Source organism: Pteropus vampyrus, unplaced genomic scaffold (genome assembly GCF_000151845.1).
Source record: "Pteropus vampyrus isolate Shadow unplaced genomic scaffold, Pvam_2.0 Scaffold208, whole genome shotgun sequence".
Lineage (NCBI taxonomy): Eukaryota > Metazoa > Chordata > Mammalia > Chiroptera > Pteropodidae > Pteropus > Pteropus vampyrus.
In genome coordinates this window covers 654,481-677,404 of record NW_011888989.1, presented here as the reverse complement: position 1 = coordinate 677,404, position 22,924 = coordinate 654,481, and the positions used below count along the sequence as shown (strand labels likewise).

At 40.5% G+C, this 22,924-nt stretch overlaps 1 long non-coding RNA gene across 3 annotated transcripts; it reads right to left on the bottom strand.

The window, feature by feature from the left end:
* Positions 1-429: 429 nt before the first annotated feature.
* LOC105300318 lies at positions 430-22,899 on the bottom strand. Of its 3 annotated transcripts, none has more exons than XR_002783351.1 (3): positions 22,506-22,899; positions 6,819-11,898; positions 430-6,731 (listed from the first exon to the last, which is right to left on the bottom strand). It is a non-coding gene; the product is annotated as an uncharacterized LOC105300318 (long non-coding RNA). The 3 variants fall into 3 exon arrangements; XR_002783352.1 differs by having other exon boundaries at positions 430-6,968; positions 8,367-11,898; positions 22,506-22,893; XR_896594.2 differs by having other exon boundaries at positions 1,449-11,898; positions 22,506-22,893.
* Between the last annotated feature and the right edge of the window lie 25 nt (positions 22,900-22,924).

The following is a 22,924-nucleotide window of genomic DNA, read 5'->3' as shown; positions in this document are numbered from 1 at the left end:
TTCGACATTTGTTCAGGGAGGAGAGGCTTTGAACCATGGGCCCAAGCAACCACTTCAGTCTCTATTATGAGAAAAACAAAAAACAAAACAAAAAAAAAAAAACAAAAAAAACAAAGGAAATTGTGGGACTAGGTCTCAGTTTTATATCCTGAAATAGGTAAAGGGATCTGAACTGTAAGCCAGGTCACAGCTCTAGCTCCTAAGAGAAATTCCAGATATGCAGCTAATTTTCTAGTTCTCCAAGAAAGATATTCTTTCCAGAGGAAAGACTGGCCTTACGATTTAACATCTCCAACCTACTAATTTTCAACGAGGACAGGCTTGATGGCTTTAGTCCAGGGCTCCATTGTATCATTGTTAGAAAGAGACTAGCTTTGTGTCATGGGGATGAGTCTCAAGTCTACATTATTTAAAAGGAGGACAGTGCTGTTACTATGAATCAGAGGTCTCCTTTATTTTCTGTAAGAGTAGGCAGCTTTGGTCACTGGGCCATGCACTACACATTAGTTTCTGTCAAAAGGTCTAGGATGTTGGTAGTGTGAGTAGGTCTTTTACATAGACTGTTCAAAATTTGACAGTGTTAACCTTGGGAACATCGGCCCGCAAGAGGCACAATAGGATAATGTGATCGCCACGTGGGAATACGGTGCCCATCAGAGACCTGCCTATATGAAACAAAGGAAGATCATGTCGCACATGAGGATGTCATAGTGCTCTCTTTGGAATGACGAGTACATATCACTTGATAAAATTCACACAAACACTGAGAAACTATTAGTCTGCATGTAACACTAGGTGGTCGAGATAGCCTCCCAACTGATCTCCAACTGAATGTCGTATCTAGATCACAAAATTTACTTGAGGTCAACGGTATATGAGGGTAAACAATGATCCTTAATTCACCTCAGGTTTGGTGTGTTGTCAGGAAGCCAGCTTTACAAAAATGGAGGCAGAAGTCGCATATGTAGCGTGATGAAAACTAGAGGCTGAGTGTGCTGTGAGGAAGTGACTGGATAGCGATGGAAACAACAGCCGCCATTTGCTGGATTGTAAATTTCTGAGTCATTATATGGATACCTCTTCTAGGCGCAAAGAACGATTGCCTCAGAATTCCTCTCTAGCAAACCTCAGACTACAAATTCTGGAGGGATTGGCTTAATGACCATTGAAAGGAAGCTGAGTATGTGACATTGAGCCAATTCCTTCAATGGGTTCTGGAAACCCTTGGTTTAGGCCAGTAGAAAAAATGAGGTGGAAGTCACCTGAAAATCTTGTCACAAGAATACGCAATCTCATCATATTCACGTGACTGTCTCATGGATATCACAGGACCACAGGATCTCCCTGAGGGCCTCACAGGGAGATCACGTAACATTGTGTGTGGTGTGGCACTCACTTTTGAGTTACCCTTCTACATTCCTTGGTAAAATTCACATAAACAAAGAGAAAAAGAGAATCCTTGTTTACTAGAGAGTGGACGAGACAGCCACCTCACTGCCCTTCAATCAAAAGTTCAGGTCCGCATGAGAAGACTGGCTTGAAATAGTACTGTAGTCTACCAGATAATGATCCTTAGATGATTCTCCTGAGGTTTCGACTATGGTCAGGCAACCTGCTTGTAGGCAATGGGAGCTGCTCTAGCCCATTAACTGTGTTTAAATATGGAGGCTGAGTTTACTTGAGAAAGATACTGTAGAGTGGTGGAAACAGCAGTTGCCATTTTGCTGTATTGTAGGTAAAATACTGAGTCATTGTGAAGATACCTCTTCATTGCAGAAAAAGAAGGTTACCTCAGAATTCCTCTATAGCAAACCTTAGACAACAAATTCTGAGAGGAGTTGGCTTAACAACCATGGAATGAAAGCTGAGATATTGACATTGAGGCAGTTCCTTCAATGTGTTTTAGAATTCCTTGTTTAAGACAGACAACATCGCCAAATGAGTTGAATGTCACCTGTAAATCTTGTAGTAAGAGTGCTGGAATCTCACGATATTCATGTCATGTCCATGGAAATCACGTGACCATCAAAAGACTGGCCTGAGGAAATCATAGGTTAATCACTTGTCATTGGGTGATGGTGTGGTGCTCACTTTTGAGTTACCATTCTATTTTCCCTGGTAATATTCACATAAACACTGAGAAAAAGAGAGTCCTTGTGTACCACAGCATTGCCGAGACTGCCACATACTGCCCTTTAATCAAAAGGTCAGGTCTCCATGAGAAGACTGGCTTGAGACAGCGGACTAGGCTATGAAACAATGATCCTTATATAACTGGCCTGAGGTTACGGCTTGGTCAGGCAACCTACTTGAAGACAAGGACAGCGGTTGTTGAACGTTAACCGCATAGAAATTTGGAAGGTGAGTCGGCGGAGGAAACAGCAGCTGCCATTTTGCTCTATTGTGGCAAAAATGTTGAATCATTGTGAGCATAGCTCTTAGAGGGTTCAACGGGGACTCCTGTACTATTCTTTTACGCAAACCTTAGGCCACTACTGTCAAGAGGGAATAACTTAACGGTATAGCATCAATGCTGAAATATTGAAATTGTGCAGTTTTTGAGACATGTTTTGAAAACACTTGGTTGAGGATAGGGGAAAAGGAATATGGTGGAAGTCACCTGAAAATCACAGAGCAATCACTACAGAAGCATGCGGCAGTCACATTAACACCTAGCGGGATACACATGGGGGTCCTGGAAGACCCCATGGGAATCATTTGTCACCCAGATGACTAGTCTTGTTCCTGAGGGTGTAGGTTTTCACTCTACTTCTTAGAACGAACCAGGCTTGAAGTGTGTGAAATGTTTTCCAATCGAGTTTACCTTGAAAATGAGACCGGCATAGTGTCATGTTTTCAATTATCCACTCTGCTTCCAGGCAGAGGACAGAGTGATCAACCATGGACTTTTATAGACTTTTTTTTTTTTTTTAGACCAAGATGGTCTAGTTACGTGTGTCCAAGTTTCCGTTATGAAAATTTAGATGAGATACTCTGGGCCAAAGTCTTCACTCTACTTCCTGGAAATAGAAACAATGCTTGGCCATGCTTCCAATCTCACCATTCAAGTTCCTGAAAGACGAGTCCAGGTTTTTTGCCTAATTTCTAAGTACTCACACTTCCTTTCTTTACCAGGGGAAAGATTTGGTGCTATAGGGTACGGTCACCTTTCAATCAATGGCAAAAGGGAAAATTGGTGATGTGGGTCCAGGTCGTGCTGAGTGGACTGTTAGGATGACAGAAGTATGTTTCCATTGGCCCAAATTTCTATCGTAAATGCTATAAAGGGAGCACAGTCTTGATGATGTGAACCAAGTCCTCCGTTCTTCCTACTTCTAGGAGATGACATCTTGGTTCTATGGGCCTATGTCTCCCCAAGAGTATCTGGTACCAAGGGCCAGGCTGGGTGTTGTGGGCCTAGGGCTTCAGTCTGTACTTTCTTATCAATTGGTTGGTCTAGACCTTGCAGGCCTGTGGCTGCCAACTACTTTCTATTAGAAGTTCCAAGCTTGGTGCAGATTTCAACAGTCTCCATTCTAGTTTCTCTTCCATAAAGAAGGCTTGTTGCTATGTGCCTAGGACCAAACATTCATTCCAAGAGGACAGGCTTAGATCCGTGACTCCAGGCCTCCACTTCAGTTTCTGTTAAAGCAGAAGAAATGCTGTGGGCCAATTTCTCAGCTCTACTTCCTGAAAATAGGGGAAGGGATTGGAACTGGAAACCAAAGCATTAGAAATCCAGGTAGTAGAGAAGTTCCCTGGTCCCGAGTTAAGATTCTCTTACCTGAGGAAAGGATTGCCCTGTGGGGAAGGTCTTCTCTAACTTGTTTTCAGTGAGCACAGGTTTAAAGACATGGATACCAGTCTCCTTGGTAGTTATCCTTAGGAAAAGTGAGGCTTTGTGCCTTTGGCATGTGTCATCACTCCACTTCCTTTCAATAGAAGACGATGTTGCTAGTATGAATGCAGGACTCCATTCTTCCTTTTGTTCAGAGATGAGAGCTTTGTTTGTAGTCCTGAAACTTCACATAAATTTCTGTTCACATGGGCTATCTTGGGTGTAGTGTGAGACGTTGTTTTTTCTATTCTGTTATCAATCATATGGTCTTAGGTGCCTGGACCTGCACACTAATTTTTGTTAGGAGAGTCTAGGCTTGGTGTCACAGGCATAAGTCTTCATTTTAGTTTCCTTTTCATATAGATAGGATTGTTTCTGTGGGCCTAGGACACAATTCGTTCAGGGAGGAGAGGCTTAGAACCATGAGCCCGGGCCACCACTTCAATCTCTGTTAGGAAAAAACAGAACAAATACTCTGGAACTAGATCTCAGCTCTACATGCTTTATAACATGAAGGGATTGGAAATGCAAGCTGAAATCAACACTCTCACTCCTAAGAGAAATTCCAGACATGGAGGGAGGTTGTAGTTCTACAACAAAGATGTTCTTACCAGAGGAAAGACTGGCCTTGCGATTTAACGTCTCCGACCTACTAATTTTCAATGAGGACAGGCTTGGTGGCTTTAGTGCAGGACTCTATTTTATCATTGTTAGGAAGGCTCTGTATCATGGGCGTGAACCTCCAGTCTACATCATTTGTAGGGAGGATAGTGCTGTTACCATAAAAGGAGGTCTCCATTGTTTTCTGTAAGAGTAGACAGCTTTGGTTTGTGGGCCATGCACTTCACATTAGTTTCCGTCACAAGGTCTAGGATATTGGTTGTGTGAGTAGGTCTTTTGCATGGTCTGTTCAAAATTTGACAGTGTTAACCTTGGGACCATTGGCCCATGTGAGTCATGATAGGATAACAGGACGGCCCTGTGGCAATCTGGTGCCCATCAGAGACCTGCCTGAATGAAACAAAAGATCATGTCACACATGGGTTATGATGTATTCATCTCTTCGGAATGACAAGTGCATATCACTTGACATAATTCACATAGTGAGAAAACATTAGTCAGTGTGTAACAGAAGATGGCCGAGACAGCCTCCTAATTGTCCTCCAATCAAATGTCGTATCCACATTACAAAACTTACTTGAGGTCAACAGTATATGCGGCCAGAAAATGAACCTTAATTTGCTTCAGATTTTGTGTTTTGTCAGAAAATCTGCTTTATGGCAATAGAGGAGGCAGTCACATATGGAGCACAATGAAACCTGGAAGCTGAGTGTGCTTTGAAGAATCGACTGGATAGTGGTGGAAACAGCAGCCACCATTTGCTGGATCATGGGTAAAATGCTGAGTCATTGTGTGGATACCTATTCTTGCTGAAAAGAACAATTGCCTCAGAATTCCTCTGTAGCAAACCTCAGACAAAAATATCTGAAAGGAATTGGCTTAATGAATATGAAAAGAAAGCTGATAATTTGACATTGAGCCAGTTCCTTCTACGTGTTCTGGAAACCCTTGGTTAAAACAGCAGAGGATAATGAGGCGGAATTTCACCTGAAATTCTTGTAGCAAGAACCCAGGAATCTTGCAATATTCATGTGGCTGCCCCACGGGATTCATGTGACCATAAAGGGTCTGGACTAAGGGAATCACAGGTTGAACATGTGACATTGGGAGATGGTGTGGTCCTCACTTTGAGTTACCCTTCTACATTCCTTGGTAAATTCACATAAACACAGAGAAAAAGAGAGTCCGTGTGTACCACAGCATGGCCAAGACAGTGACCCCACTGCACTTCAATCGAAAGGCCAAGTCTGCATGAGAAGATTGGCTTGAGAATAGCACTGTAGGCTACCAGACAACGATCCTTAGCTATCTGGCCTGAGTTTTTGGCTCTGGTCAGGCAACCAGCTTGTAGGCAATGGGAGATGCTCTAGCACATTAACTGCTTTTAAATATGGAGGCTCAGTTTATATGAGGAAGATACTTTAGAGCGGTGGAAACAGCAGTTGCCATTTGCTGCATTGTAGGTCAAATACTGAGTCATTGTGAGGATATCTCTTCATCACTGAAAGAACGTCTGCCTCAGAATTCCTCTATAGCAAACCATAGACTACAAATTCTGAGAAGGATTGGCTTAAGGATCATGAAAAGAAAGCTGAGATATTGATTTTGTGGCATTTCCTTCAACATGTTTTGGAATTCCTTGTTTTATCCAGCAGCAGAAAATGAGGTGGATGTCTCCTGAAAATCTTATAGCAAGGACGCAGGAATTGTGATATTCATGTCTTGTCCCACAGGAATCACGTGACCCTCAAGAAAATGGCCTGAGGCCATCACAAGTTGATCACGTGACATTGGGTGATGGTATGGCACTCACTTTTGAGTTACCCTTCTACATTCCTTTGTAAAATTCACATAAAACTAAGAGAAGGAGAGTCCTTGTGTACGAGAACGTGGCCAAGACAGCCACTTCCTGCCTTTTAATCAAAAAGTCAGATCTCTATGAGAAGACTAGCTTGAGAACAGCTGTGTAGGCTACCAAACAATGATCCTTAGATAACTGTCCTGAGGTTTCAACTTTGTCAGGCGACCTGATGAAGGCAAGGAAAGCGGCTGTCACACATTAACCACGTTGAAATTTGGAGGCTGAGTTGGCTTGAAGAAGCTACTTTGGAGCGGAGGAAACAGTGGCCTCAATTTTGATCTATTGTAGCAAAAATGCTGAGTCATTGTGAGCATAACTCTAAAGGTTTCAGGTGCAACTCTCGCATTCTTGGATGTGGACCTTAGGCCACTACTGTCAAGTAGGACTTGCTTAATCGCCAAGGCATCAATGCTGAAATATTGAAAATGTGCAGTTTATGAGACGTATTTTGGAAACATTTGGTTGAGAATACGGGAAGAGGAATAAGGTGGAAGTTACCTGAAAATCACATAGTAATCACTAGGGAATAATGCGGCGGTCACATTAACACCTCGCGGAATACACATGGGTGTGTGCCTATGATTGAAAGCAAAATTTCTTCAGAGAGGACAGGCTTAGATCCGTGACCTCAGGCCATGGCTTCAGCCTCTGTTAGGGAAAGACAGAAGAAATGCTGTGATACAATTTCTCAGCTCTATTTTCCGTAAATAGGGGAAGGAATTGAAACTGCAAACCAAGGTTAGCCCTCTGGTTCCTGATTAGAAATCCAGGCAGGGGGCAAGGTCCTAGGTCTCGAATTAAGATTCTTTTACCTGAGGACAGGCTTTCCCTGTGGGGTAAGGTCTACTCTATACTAGTTTTCAGAGAGCTGCAAATTTATTGCAATGGGTACCAGTCTCCCTGGAACTTATCATTAAGAAAAGAGAGGCTTTGTGTCTTGGGCCCATTTCACAAGTCGACATCCTTTTAAGGGAAGACCATGTTGCTGGTATGAACAGAGACCTCCATTCTTCCTTTTCTTCAGAGAAGACAGTTTTGTTTGTGGGCCATAAACTTCACGTTTCTGTTCACAGGTGCTAACTTGGGTATAATGTGAGAAATTGCTTTGTCTAGTCTGTTATTAATTAGGTGGAATTGACCTTGTGATCCTGGGTCTGCACACTAATTCCTGTTAGGAAACTCCAGGCTTGGTGTCACAGGCCTATGTCTTCATTCTAGTTTTCCTTGCATAAAGACAAGATTGTTGCTGTGGGCCTAGGACAGCATTCGACATTTGTTCAGGGAGGAGAGGCTTAGAACCATGGGCCCAGGCCACCACTTCAAAAACTGTTAGGAAAAACAGAAGAAATGCTATCAGACTAGATCTCAGCTCTATCTTCTGGTAAAGATGAAGGGATTGGAACTGCAAGCCACATTTAACACTATAGCTCCAAAGAGAAATTCCACCATGGATCCAAAATTCTAGGTCTCCAAGAAAGATATTCTTACCAAAGAAAAGACTAGCCTTGAGATTAAATGTCTCCAAACTACTAATTTTCAGTGAAGACAGGCTTGGTGGCTTTAGTCCAATGCTCCATTGTATTATTGTTAGGAAGAGACTACCTTTGTGTCATGGTCGCGATTCTCAAGTCTACATCATTCTAAGGGAGGACAGTGAAGTTACCATTAATGGACGTCTCCTTTGTTTTCTGTAAGAGTAGACAGCTTTGATCTGTGGGCCATGGACTTCACATTTGTTTCTGTTACAAGGTCTAGGATGGTGGTAGTGTGAGTAGGTATTTTACATAATCTGTTCAAAATTAGACAGTGTTAACCTTGGGAACATCAGCTCACATTAGTCACAACAGGATCACGTGACCTGCCCATGGGAAATCCAGTCCCATCAGAGACCTGTCTCTATGAAACAAAGGGAGATCATGTCACACAGGGATTATGACATAGTGCTCCCTTTGGAATGATGAGTGCTTATCACTTGATAAAATTCACATAAACACTGAGAAAACATTAGTCAGGGTGTAAAAGATGATAATCAAGACAGACTCCTACCTGACTTCCAATCGAATGTCATATCCACATCGCAAAACGTACTTGAAGTCAACGGTATATGCAGCCAGTCAATGATCCTTAATTAGCCTCAGGTTTTGTGTATTGTCAGGAAACCTGCTTTATGGCAATGGAGGCAGTGGTCGCATATGGAACACAATGAAACCTGGAGGCTGAGTGTGCTGTGAGGAAGTGACTGGATAGCAGTGGAAACCATCACCTCCATTTGATGGATTACAGGGAAACTGCTATGTCTTTGTGTGGATACCTCTTCTTGGCGCAAAGAACGGCTGACACAAAATTTCTCTCTAGCAAACCTCAGAGTACAAATGTTGAGAGGGACTGGCTTAATGACCATGGAAAAAAGCTAAGAATTTGACATTGAGCTACTTCTTTCAATGTGTTCTGGAAACCCTTAGTTTAGGCCACCAGAGGAAAATGAGATGAATGTCTCCTGAAAATCTTGTAGCAAGAACACAGGAATCTCGCCATATTCACGTGGCTTCCCGTGCGGGAATCACGTGACCATCAAGAGACTGGGAATCACAGGTTGATCATGTGACATTGGGTGATGGTGTGGTGCTCACTTCAGAGTTACTCTTCTACATTTCTTGGTAAAATGCACATAAACACAGATAAACTGAAAGTCCGTGTCTACCGAGCGTGGTGGAGACGGACATCTCTCACTGCCCTCCAATAAAGGTCAAGTCTGCATGAATAGACTGACTTGAGGACAGTGTTGTAGGCTACCTGACAATGATCCTTAGATAACTGGCCAGACACATTGGCTGTGGTCAGGGAATTTACTTGTAAGCAAGTAACTACTCTAGCACATTAACGCATTTAAATATGGAAGCCGAGTTTACTTGAGGAAGGTACTTTAAAGTGTTGGAAACAGCAGCTGCCATTTTGCTGTATTGTAGGTAAAAGTCTGAGTTATTGTGAGGATACTTCTCCATGGCGGAATGAACGGTTGCTTCAAAGTTTCTCTTTAGCAAACCATAGACTACAAAATCTGAGAGGGATTGGCTTAATGACCACAGAAAGAAAGCTGAGAATTTGACATTGAGCCAGTTCCTATCAACATGTTTTAGAATTCCTTGTTGTAGCACCAGTGGAAAATGAGGTGGATGTCACCTGAAAATCTCGTAGCAAGAACGTGGAAATCTCGCAATATTCACATCTTGTCCCACAGGAATAACGTGACTATCAAGGAACTGGCCTTAGGGCATCACAGGTTGATCACTTGCCATTTGGTGATGGTGTGACACTCACTTTTGAGTTACCTTTTTACATCCCTTGGGTTAATTCACATAAACACTGAGAAAAGGGGAGTCCTTGTGTACCAGAGCGTAGCTGAGACAACCACCTCCTGCCCTTTAATCGAAATTTCAGATGAGCATGAGAAGACTGGCTTGAGGACAGTGGTGTAGGCTACTAAACAATGATACTTAGATAACTGGCCTGTGGTTACGGCTTCGTCAGACAACCTGCTTGAAGGCAAGGGTAGCGGCTGTCGCACATTAACTGCTTTGATATTTGGAGGTTGAGTTGGCTTGAGGAAGCTATTTTGACATGGAGAAACAGCAGCTGCCATTTTGCTCTATTGTAGCAAAAATGCAGAGTCATTGTGAGGATAACTCTAAAGGCTTCAGGTGGGACTCCCACACTATTCTTGGATGTGAACCTTTGGCCTCTACTGTCAGGAGGGAATAGCTTAATGGCCAATGCATCAATGCTGAAATATTGAAAATGTGCAGACCATGAGACATGTTTGAAAAACACTTTGTTGAGGAAAGGTGAAGAGGTATAAGGTCACCTGAAAGTCATATCGCAATCACTAGGGAATCATAAAGTGGCCATGTTAACACATCGCGGGATACACATGGGGGTCATGGAAGATCACACGTGAATCATTTGTGACTCAGGTGACTAGTCTTCTTCCTGAGAGTGTAGGTTTCAATCTACTTCTTAGAAGGAATTGGGCTTCAGTGTGTGTGAAATGTTATCCACTCGTTTATCTTGAAAATGAGACTGGAATGGTGTCCTGTTTTTAAACATTCGCTCTACTTCCCCTGATCCAGGCAGAGGACAGGGTCATGGGCCATGGACTTCTATTGACTTTTTTTTTTTTTAACCAAGTTGGTTTTGTTACCTGTGCTAAGTCCTCCACCAAAGATTTCGTTGTGAAAATTTAGGCTAGATACTCTGAGCCAAGTTCTCTAGTCTACTTCCTGGAAATAGGAACAATGCTTGTCCATGATTCCAATCTCCCCATTTGAGCTCCTGAAAGCAGAGTCCAGGCATTGTGCCAAGTTTCTAAGTGTCCACATGACCTTCTCTTACCAGGGGAAAGGCTTGCTGTTGTAGGTTACGGTCACTTTTAAATAAATGACAAAATGTAAAATTGGTGACATGGGACCAGATTGTGCTGAGTAGACTCTTAGGATGACACAAGTTTGGTTCCATCAACTCAAATTTGTATCATAAATGATTTAAAGGAAGAACAGTCTTGGTGCCGTGAACCAAGTCCTCTGGTTTTCCGAATCCTAGGAGATGACTTCTTGGTTCTTTGGGCCAATGTCTCCCCAAGAATTTCTGGTTCCAGGGGCCAGGCTGTGTGTTGTGGGCATAGGTCTTCCTTCTGGACTTTGTTACCAATTGGTTGCTCTAGACCTTGTGGGCCGGTGGCTGCCAACTACTTTCAATTAGGTTTTTCAGGCTTGTTGCGATTTCTACAGTCTCTGGTCTAGTTTCTATTCCATAACGAAGGCTTATTGCTGTATGCCAAGGACTGAAGTCGACATTCATTCAGAGAAGACAGGCTTAGAACCATGACACTAGGCCAAGGCTTCAGTTTCAGTTAGGGAAAGACAGAAGAAATGCTGTGGTACAATTTCTCAGCTCTAATTCCTGGAAATAGGGGAAGTGATTGGAACTGCAAACCAAGTTCAGCACTCTGGTTCCTGATTAGAAATCCAGGCAGGAAACAAGGTCCTAAGTCTCAAGGTAAGATTCTCTTACCTGAGGACAGGCTTTTCCTGTGGGGTAAGGTTTCTTCTAACTAGTTTTCAGAGAGCTACAGGTTTATTGCCATTGGTACCAGTCTCCTTGGTACTTATCGTTAGAAAAAGAGAAGCTTTGTGCCTTGGGCCCATGTCACCACCTCACATCCTTTCAAGAGAAGACAGTGTTGCTGGCTCAAATAGATGTCTCCATCCTTCCTTTTGTTCAGAGAAAACAGCTTTGTTTCTGGGCCGTAAACTTCACGTGAGTTTCTGTTCACAGGGGCTACCATGGGTGTAGTGTGAAAAGTTGTTTTGTCTTCTCTGTTATCAATTAGATGGTCTTGACTTTGGGAGCCTGGGCCTGCACACTAATTCCTGTTAGGAGAGTCCAGCCTTGATGTTGCAGGCCTAAGTCTTCATTCTAATTACATAAAGACAGGATTGCTGTTGTGGGCCTAGGACACCACTCGACATTCGTTCAGGGAGGAAAGGCTTAGAACCATAGGCCAAGGCCACCACTTCAATCTCTGTTAGGAAAAAAAACAAAACAAAACAATAAGTGCTGTGGGACTAGGTCTTAGCTCCACCTGCTGGATAAGGTGAAGGGATTGAAACTGCAAGCCGAAGAAACCACTCTCACTCCAAATAGAAATTCCAGACATTGAGCCAAGTTTCTAGTTCTCCAAGAAAGATATTCTTACCAGAGGAAAGACTGGCTTTGCAATTGAACATCTCTAACCTACTAATTTTCAAAGAGGACAGGCTTGGTGGCTTTAGTCCAGGGCTCCATTGTATTATTGATAGAAAGAAACTGGCTTTACGTCATAGGTTCAAGTCTCCATGGTACATCATTTGAAGGGAGGACAGTGTTGTTACCATGAGGAGAGGTCTCCTTTGTTTTATGGAAGAGTAGACAGCTTTGGTCTGTAGGCCATGCACTTCACATTAGTTTCTGTCACAAGGTCTAGGATGTTGGTAGTGTGAGTAGGTCTTTTGTGTAGACTGTTCAAAATTAGACACTGTTAACCTCAAGCCCATTGGCCCACAGGATTCACGACAGGATCTCATGACTGCCCCATGGGAATCCGTTGCCCATCATAGACCTGACTGTATAAAACAACGGGAAATCATGTCACACATGGGGATGATGAAATGCTCTATGATCTATGACTTAGCAATTTAGTAAATTATACCTTTGTAAACAGAATTGAAGCATTTATTCTTTTTCTCCCTACTGACCCCTCCAGAATTCAGAAACTCTTAATGAATATTTTCATTTTCATGGCAATGTGATTATTTGCATAAGTTCAGTAAGAATCTGTTCTCTTTATAATAGGACATAACTGGAAACTGGTCTTCATTATCAAAACTTTGACTAGAATGTCATATTTGAAAGAGAAATACATAGACTTAGCTATGATCAGACAGCTTTAAGGAATTAAAATTGACTTATGGAAGTCCTTGGAACTATTGGCCTGGTATCTTGCTTACATCTTTCCCAGCAGCCTTACCATGTAAGTAAAGAATGTCACTTCTTGGAAGGTGCAGAGACCTCAAGATGTTTTGGGGACCTTAAGAAGATAGAAATTCACCAAAATCTATAGGTATTGCAGGCCAAGTCTAATGGCAAGTCCTTGGCTTTTCTGGCCTTGCGAGGACTTTTAAGTTCAATCTGAATATTTCTTATAAAAAATTCCAGCAAAACAGTGCCTGTATGGTTAATTCATATTCTTGTTGGACTTATACAAATAGTCAGGTAAGTTTATTGAAATGACTTATTTTGCAAATAAATCAGTCTTAATTTGGCTATCTTTGGTAAAAATAGGGGTGATCAGAGAAGGAAAATATGTTTCAAGAGAAACTATAATATACCTTTGTGGATATTAGATTCTAGCACTGTTCATTGTTCTTTGGGTTTTGTTTTGTTTTCTACTTGTAAACAACTGGATCTTGAATTTTTCTAGTTTCCTCCAATATCTACCTGTGACTCTCCAAACGTGTTTCCAATTTTTCTCCCATCTTTTGACTAGAAATCACAAGAACTAAAACTGCCTTTTTTCAAAGCCATGAAAGTTAACAATGGACAACTTGATATAAATTCAGAAAACCACAACTTATGCTTAAACAATCTCAGTGACTGATGTTGTGTAAGCAGCCCAGAGAATTTACCTTAGCACCTGATTACATCATCAGAAACATTTCAAACTACAAAAGATGCTTCCAGCCTTACATCTAGAAATCTCAACTGATAGACTTACAAACTCGGAAGCTGGTTTATAATTTGATCTGATCATTAACCTTTGTTTTTCTTTTGTTTTCCAAGATATATCTCTTATAAAATACCTGATATTATGGGATTTAACCTGTATAGTCCATTGTTTGGCCTAGAGCTCTAAGACTCCAACAGATCACTTTAGAGTCCTCAGCACATGGGTCCCATGGGTCCTTAGACAATAGGACTACTTCAGATTACTTGCTGGCAAAACGAGGAGTCTTTGCAGTAGCTAATACAACATGCTACATCTACATTACACCTCTGGAGAAGTTGAGACTCAGATAAATAAAATCATGCAGAGGGCTACAAGATGTGAGAAAGAAAGACCCATTAGACAATCTCTTTTCCTGACTACGTTCTGGAATGGGAAGTCTTTTCATGGGTTATTTACATGGCATATTATGTTTTCTGTTAGAGGCTGTATGTTTCTGACTAAATACTAGATTGAAAGCAGGGCTTCCAGAGAAAAAGCAAACTAATGTAGTACAGAGTATTCATGATAAACCAGGAACTAAAGAATATTTTCAATTGAATGTAAGACAGTTTAATTCCTATAACCCCTGAACTCAGCCCCTTTTCGGCAGGAAGCAGCCTGAGCAGTTTGACCTTTCTCCCTCAAGATTAAGTAAAAATTAAAAGAAAGGGGGAAATTGTAAACTTGCAAAAACTTCACTTCTTTAAAATAATTTTCTCTCTTCTCATTTTCCTTTATTTCAACTGGCCTTGTCTGGTCTGATAGCACCATGACTCACTTGCTTCTTTTCTTTCCTTATCCTTCCATTTTTGCACATACTACATGACCACTCCCTTTATCATTAAGCCCTAAGGACAAACAGTCTTAGGAACAAAACTTCAAGTTTATTGACCATATAAAAGAGTTTTGGTCAAACTAAAGATAACATCTTGATCTCGGCTGAATTTCAGCTCCAGACTCACCAAGGTGAAAAGACCCTACTGACCACAGCCCCTTGAAACCAGACAGAACAATGCCATGACTGATATCAGGACCCAATACAATGATCAAAGGAGGAGATGTGGGAGGGTTACATGAAATCCACTGATGGTAGATTAAGGGGGCAGAAGAAAGCAAAGCAGAGGAAAATCTCTGAAATTGGACGAAAAGTAAAACAAAGAGACATATACTTCTTTTACATTGGTGAGTACAGGATTGTTAATAATGAACATTTCAGCACATAGAGATGGTATTTGAGGAGCAAGATAACCATGAGGTGTTCTGTGGTTTTTGCTCTGGTGCCGTGGATGCGCTCAAGAGGTCCAGAAGAAGGGGATTCCTCTGACATTCCAAAGGTATGTTATTTTAGAAGCAAAAAAGACAATAGACAGGGTCATTTAAGGTGAAGATTCTCCCTTTGTCAAGGGAGTTATATAGACCTGGGATGTGACTATTTGCCATGATCCACTTTTAGTTAGGAATTTTGATGTTTAGACCATCCTATGTGATTACTTTCAGTCTCTGAGTTTGTAAAGCCCATCCTGCAGGCCTTCCCTGAGGTCATCGGATTTAGTATGAGACTCTTTTTTTTTTTTTTTTTTTGTCTACACGTTTAAAGGACCTTTCCTCTCTGGTCCCTATGCTAACAGAATTGTAGACACTCTATCCTATTATTCTAGTTTCAGTTCTTTCTCTAACTTTTTAACCCTGGCTCCTACTTCTAGCTGGCTGTTGGTGGCCGTTGAACTACCCATAAGAGAGGCCAGCCCACAGCTGTGGCCATGTGTGTTCTATCCTTGCCACGGTGCATAATGTGTACTTCTGCAAACAAATACATAAGACCAGCTGGCATTTGGGGGGCATTCCTCCCTTCGTACCCATGAGGCAGTTTGGCATATAGGCCACCCCTCCTCACATAAAGGTAGATGGCGAGCTTAGGATTTCCCCCAGAGGCAGTAGTCTTCACACCCCCAACCTTGCTCTGCACATTCCCCTTACCCATCTGTTTCATTTTCAGTCTCCTGGCTGGCTTGCCAACTATCCAATGGTAGAGCAAAGTTGTAATGGCTATCATAAGGAGAACGTATCTTCATCTCAAAAGATGAAGCAGGCAACTCCATAGACTATAAAAGCATTTATTATAGAGTAATTTACTTAGGAGTAGATTGGGTCAGAGCGGACAGATGGCCCAGCAGTTTTATGCAAATTGTTCTCTTATAAAGACTCCTGTTACTGTACTGTTTTTACAGTATAACTCAGGTACTCTTGATTGATAAGACAAAGGGACAAAGAATATAATAGTGCCAGGGGCCATAACTCCTGGTGAGTGGTACTATCACCAGTTTAATATTCATCTCAATTGTCATTCTAGTCATTACTGACAAATTGTATTTATGATCACATTACATTTTAGGGAAGACAGGTAATCATTAACTAAAAGGCTTTGATATGTTTACTAAGGGCAGTGAAGTTGGTCAAAGGTCACATCATGAAAAGACAAAGATGGAGATGGTTTCTGTTCACATCTACATCTATATAAGCATGAACTTTGGAGTTATTCAGTCTTAGATTAAAATCCCAGTTCTGCTGTTTATTATGTAATCGGTGCAGCTGATATATTTTAGTTTCAGTTTTATTATCAGTAGGGGTGATGTTTAAAATTCTTAATAACTGGTATAGTCCAGGTGCTGACCGATCACAATAAACACTGTGACCAATCAAAATAGATGGCGTTGAATAACTGGTTCAGCTGTGCCAGTTTGAAGTGACTGAAGATCAACACTGCTCATCTGTAAAATAGAACTGTAATTATTTATATACATCTGGCAGTTTTGTGAGGAAGTAATGTAGTATAAGTTTGTAAAAAAGACACAGAGCCTATGACATGGTAAACACTTAATAAATGATACTTACTAATGCTATTATTTATTAAAAGGTTAGGAAGCACTAATATACTCTGCAAACTTTCTCTGGGTGCACTCTTGTCTCTTTGTCCTGTCCACCATTGTCAACGAGCACTCCATTCTCTGAGTTTTCATAACACTTTAAATCACCGATATAGCAAATTATTGCATTTTATTGTATTTAGTGGTAGGGTATGGAGCGATATTCAAAATATCATAACAGAAACTGTCTGTAATGCCAGGCCTTTTGCTGCTGGGTCGTGGGGATATCTGGTGAGTCTCAGAGATGAGACCTGGTTGTGAATAATATTGTTGCTGTGGGGGAGTGCGGTGATACAGGGTCTTATGGCATCAGCTATTTATAAACTAGTACAGAAGCATTTCTATATATAGCAACCAATAGAGTCACAGTGGTGTGCCCTGGCTGAATTTGAGCTCATAGTATAAGTTGCATCTCCCTTGATAGGCTAATGACTCTTTTGTGACTGACTTGGATAATCAATATTGATTTGGAATAGAGTTAAAAACATGCACACACATAAAAGAAGCAGTTAAACAGCAGCAGGGTGTGGGGTGGGTCTTAGAGAAGGAGAAAATACTTTCAGAGAAAATTTCCCCAATAAATAATAGAGATGAATAAGAATACCTGTGCTTTAAGAGTGGAAGAAAGAATCAATTAAGTTTTTAAAGCAAAGATAAAAACCACTCACACTTGATGGTCGCAGTTGGTTTGTAAAGTATTTGATAAAATCATCTTCCAGAGTAAGAATAATTGGAGAATAAAATTTTAAAGATAGTTAGTTTGCAATAACCTTGGTATAAATTGTCTTGATAAATTTGAACACTAAATGAAAAGAATTATGAGAAGTTTTAAAAATTCAAGGTGAATATGCTACGAAATTTCTCACATTGGGTGTAATTAAAGCTATTTGTTAACTGAAAAGACAGCACGCTTGCCACAAAATTCTAGAGATGGAGAACAGATTAGTGATTGCTAGATGTTATAGAAAGAGTGAGGGACAGGGAATTAGAAATTGTGGCTATGAAAGGATAGCACTTGGAATCCTTGTGATACATCTGTTCTGTATCTTGAGTGACTACACACACACACACACACACACACACACACACACAGAGTATATGAAAAACTGTTATCTGAATAAACTCCGTAGATTATACCAATGTCAATTTCCTGGCTTTGATATTATAACATAGTTACAAAAGAATGTTACCATTGGAGAAAACAGGGTGAAGGTACATAGACCCTTCGTTTACTTTTTTTTTCCCCCCAAACTTCCCATGAATCTATACTTATTTCAAAATAAAGATTTTAAATAACAGCATACTTCAGAGGGGAGCAGGGGAAATGGCGTCGATGATGGAGGCTCTGTTCATCCCTCTGGCAATCAAATCAAAGTTGTGATGGAAACAAGGAGTAAAACAGCAAGGAAAAATCGCTTGGGATCTAGATGAACAAGCCATACAACTAGGGAGAAATCTAAGCAATCATCCTGAAATGGCAGAAGGTAGGACAGGGTGAGAATACGAGGCTGCCCTGTCCCAAACGACTGAGTGAGACAGAGGCTGCTGCAGACGCCTCTTAAAGGGGCTGCGGCCGTGAGTGGACTTCTGTGGTGATGGACCTGCTCGTGATGAGCACCAGTGCCAGTTCAGCTGCGCAGGAACTTACAGGGTGACACTGAGTTGTTGGAGTGAGGGTCGTGGCGAGGCTCTCTCCCTGGCCGAAGTGCCAGCAGTATCCATTGTTCCTGTTGAGCCCTCCCCCCTACCCAGTGTGCAGACTCAACGCTGCCATAGCAGTGATGTCATCAAACTGGATAACAGAGATCGCTCAGCCCAGAGGATTCCCTGAAACTCTGCCTCCCCCAACTCGCAGCCCCACCCAAGTTACATCCAGGGTGTATCCTCCAGGAGTCGGGGGCTCCTTGCTGAGCAGCGACAAGACTAACACTGGTGACAGCTGGACTTGGTTTCTGGTGTGGCCTTTTGAGGCAACTATAAGCACAGCACCTGTGGATTGCTTGCTGAATCTTAAAAGGTGGCCCCAGAGGGGAACAGGCTGGGGCTAAATCTGACCTGCAGCTGAACCCCTCTCAGGATTGTGCCACTGGACATTTACTACACAAACTGTATTAATAAAACCAGGAGACTTAGAAGCTTTGCTTAATACACAGACACAGACACAGAAAGGCAGCCAAAACGGGAAGACAAAGAAGCAGAAACCATATGAGAGAACAGAAGAGATCCAGAAACAATGGAGTCAAGCAATCTAATGGATGCAGAGTTCAAAATACTGGTTATAAGGATGCTGAATAAACTTAGGAGAAGTGTAGATGAATTCAGTGAGAACTTTAACAAAGAGATAAAAAATATAAAAATGGAAATGGAGATTATAAAAGAGAACCAGTCAGAAATGAAGAACACATTATCTGAGATAAAGAGTATATTAGAGGGAATCAATAGCTTGGATAAATAAGATAAATGAACCACTACTATAGAGGATGGGGAAACCAAGGACACTCAATTGGAATAGCAAGAAAACAGATGCCAAGACTATAATAATAATTTAAGGAGCCTATGGGACACAATTAAATGTAAAAATATCTGTGTCATAGGGGTACCTGAAGAAAAACAAGAAGTTGAAGAGCTATTTGAAGAAGTAATGATGGAAAACTTCCCTAATCTGGTGAAGAAAATAAACATATAACCTCAGGAAGCTCAGAGTCACAGAAAAGATGAACCCAAATAGTCCCACACCAAGACACATTAAAATTAAAATGCCAAAGATTAAGTACAAAGAGAGAATCTTAAAAGCAGCAAGAGAAAAAGCAGTTAGTTACCTATAAAGGCACACCCATAAGACTAGCAGACTGATTTCTCAAAAGATGAGCTTGGCACAAAATATTCCATGTGATGAAAAGCCAGGGTCTACAACCAAGAGTCCTTTATCCAGCACAGCTATCATTTAGAGTCAAAGGGCAGATAAAGAGCTTCCCAGACAAAAATAAACTAAAGGAATTTATCAGCACCAAGCCAGTAATATAGGAAATGTTGGAGAGATTTAAGAAGAAAAAACATGTATCAAAAACATGAAAATGAATGGTAAACTACATTCCTATCAACAAGTACCTCAAATGGAAAAGAATTAAGTGCTCCAAACAAAAGACAGAGTGGCTGAATGGATAAGAAAACAAGATCCCTACATATGCTGCCTACAAGAGACTCACTTCAGATTAAAAGACACATACAGACTAAAAGGGGATGGAAAAAGATATTGCCTTGATGGATCTGAAGGGTATTGCGTTGAATGAAATGGGTTGGATAGAGAAAGACAAATATCGCATGATTTCACATACAAAAGTGGAAATAAACTCATAGGTACAAAGAATATTTTGAGGGATACTAGATGGGAGCGGGGTTTAGGGGGGGAAATAGGGCAAAGGGATTGAGAGGTGCAGGTGGATGGTTGCAGAGTAGACATGGGGATGTAGAGTATAGCATGGGAAAAATGGTTAATAATGTTGAAATGAATATGTTGGGGGGAGGAGGAGTGCTGGATTTGGTGGGGTGATCGCTTTGCAAATTGGGTGGATCTCTGAACTGTATGCTGTACAGCTGAGGCTGGTGTGTCGTATGCTAACTATAATCGATAAAAAATACCTCATTGAATTGTACAATGTAAATGCAGGCAATTAGTTGTCTATTATATTTCAATAAAGATAGGAAAAAAACAGGGAAAAAAGGAATCAAAAAATGACGGCACACTTAATTGAATAGCCACAGTTAATATAATTTTATAAATCAGCTGCCCCTTTCTTAACTCTGTGCTTTGTCTCACAGTATTTCCTCAGGCAGAAATGTTCTTCCCTTCCTTTGTCTAAATCCTACCTGTCATTTTAAGACATCTTCCTAGCAGCTTTAACTAATTAATTTTTCATTGTCCTTCTGTTGAGCAACTTTACACATCTTAAATTTAATCTGACTTATCAGTAATATTTTTCTCTCCCCCTCATAAGTAAATGGTGGTTGCTGGGGCACACAATCTAGAATAAAAAACTCATTACCCCACTTACTAATGGCTCCCTTTAGCAATAGTCTCAGTTAAAGAACTCTGTCTCACCCATGGCTGTGTTGCTTTCCTAGAGTGGTCCATATCCAATAACCTCTTGCCTCACCTCAGGATATTTTGAAAAGGTCATTTTTAATGTATGTAGGATCTGTAGTGATTAACTCCTCTTTCATTCCTGATATTGTTGATTTGTGGTTTATTTCTTAATCAGTCTAGCGAGGAATTTATGGATTTTGTTGATATTTCAAAGATCTAACCTTTGGTCTTGTAAAGATTCTCTTATCTTCTATTTTATTTATGTCTGCCTTTGTCTTTATTATTTCCTTCCTCCTACTCTTTTGCGCTTTATTTGCTCTATTTTTTTTCTAGCTTCCTAAGGTGGAAACTGAGTTCAAAATGATTTACTCTTTCCTTTTTTTAATACATATATTTAAAGCTCTAAATCACCCCCTAAATATCTCCAAATATTTAGGTGTTTCCCAGATATTTTTGTTATTTATTTCTAATTTAATTCTATTATTATTAGATAACATATTATACATGATTTCAATCTTTTAAAATTTATTGAGATTTGTTTCATAGCCTGGCATATGGTCTATCTGGGTGAACAAATCATGTATATTTGAAAAAGTTTGTATTCTATATTTGTTCAGTGTAGTGTTCCATAAAATATCAATTAGGTCAAGATGGTTGATAATAGTATTCAGATCTTTCATGTCTTTACTAAATTTTACCAAGAGCTGATACTAATTGCTAAGAGAGGATTGTTAAAGGTTCCAACTATAATTGTATATTTGTTTATTTCTCCACTTAGTTCTGTCAGTCTCACCTAGAGTGGGCAGAAGCTGATGTCTCTCTTCAATTTTTGAGCCTTAGATAACTCAAAAGTCTGCTCCACACATGTGTGTTTCAGCCAGAAATAAGGACAGTTTATATAAAAATTTGGTTTTCCTCTCTGACTTCTCTCCTTTTGGGGACGTTTTTTTGTGGATTTCTGCATACTTTCCAGCACCTCTGGTTGTCCCAAAAGCTATTTTCTGATTTTTCTTTCTTTTTCTTTCTTACTTTTTAAAAATTTATTATTATTATTATTTTAATTTTCTAGGTTTTCAAGCCACTACAAGCAAGGATATCAACTGGAGCCTGCCCTTAATCAAAACAAACAAACAAACAAAAACAACATAAAAACGGGTAATTCACTGAATCCCATTTCTTTCCTATAAGCATTCACTCATTTCTAGTATATATCTTCTTTTGGTGTACTCCCAAATCTCCAGGTCGTTATTTTTTCTATTCAGTGCAGTTTTTAGTTTTCACCTGTGAGAGGGCTGGTCTAGTAGAAAGTCTTCTGTTATTATTGGAAACAGAACTCCTTATTTTTTCTACTGTCTGTAGGATCTGTACTGATTTCTCTTCTCATTTCTGATATTGGTAATTTGTGCCACGTCCTCCACCCCCAACCTTGATTGATCAGTTTAGCTAGAGGTTTACCAATTTTATTGATCTTATTAAAAAACTTTTCTATTCCATTTACTTCCAAAATCATCTTTATTTCATTTTCTACTTTTGTCCCCCCCCCCCAAATTCTTAAAGTGGAAGCTTAAATAATCTAATTTAAATTTTCCTTTTCTAATATAAAATGTAAAGCTATAAATTTTCCCTCCAAGCATTGCTTTAAGTGTGTTCCACATCTTTTGATACACATTTTTTATTCAGTTCAAAATGTCTTTCAATTTCCTTTGTGACTTTTCCTTTAATCCATGGGTAATTTAGAAATGTATCATTTAATTTCAAACTATTTAGAATTTTCCCAGATAGCTTTACAACTTCATAACAAATCTATGAGGTAAATACTATTATTACTCATTTTATTAAAAAGTCCATGAGAACAGAGATCATTAGTTTTTTCTTACCTCTGCATTCCCTGAAGCACAGTAGGCATTTAAAAAATATTTGGCGAATAAAAAAAAATTTAGTGTTGATAAATTTCTCAACGGAAAGGAGCAAAATGGACGTCAGCGTCTGTCTGGGTCATAGAGCCAGCAGTTTCGCGTCCTTGAGGATCAGCCGAGCTTGAGATCCCTCAGAGGTGCAACATAAAACTAGTGGTTTACATATCCTCGTCAAGCGCTGCTGGACTGACTGGATGTTGCGGGACATCAGGATCCAGAAAACAAAAAACGGAAATTTGAGAAGGCAAACCCCTTCCTGACGCGAATCTCAGTGTCTAAGAAGGTGAAGTTTGGCCGCTCAAGCGATCCTATCCGGGATCAACAGCAAGGTCTCTGTCAGTCGCCGTGTGGCCCTCTAGCCTCGCCAAGAGGAGACGCCG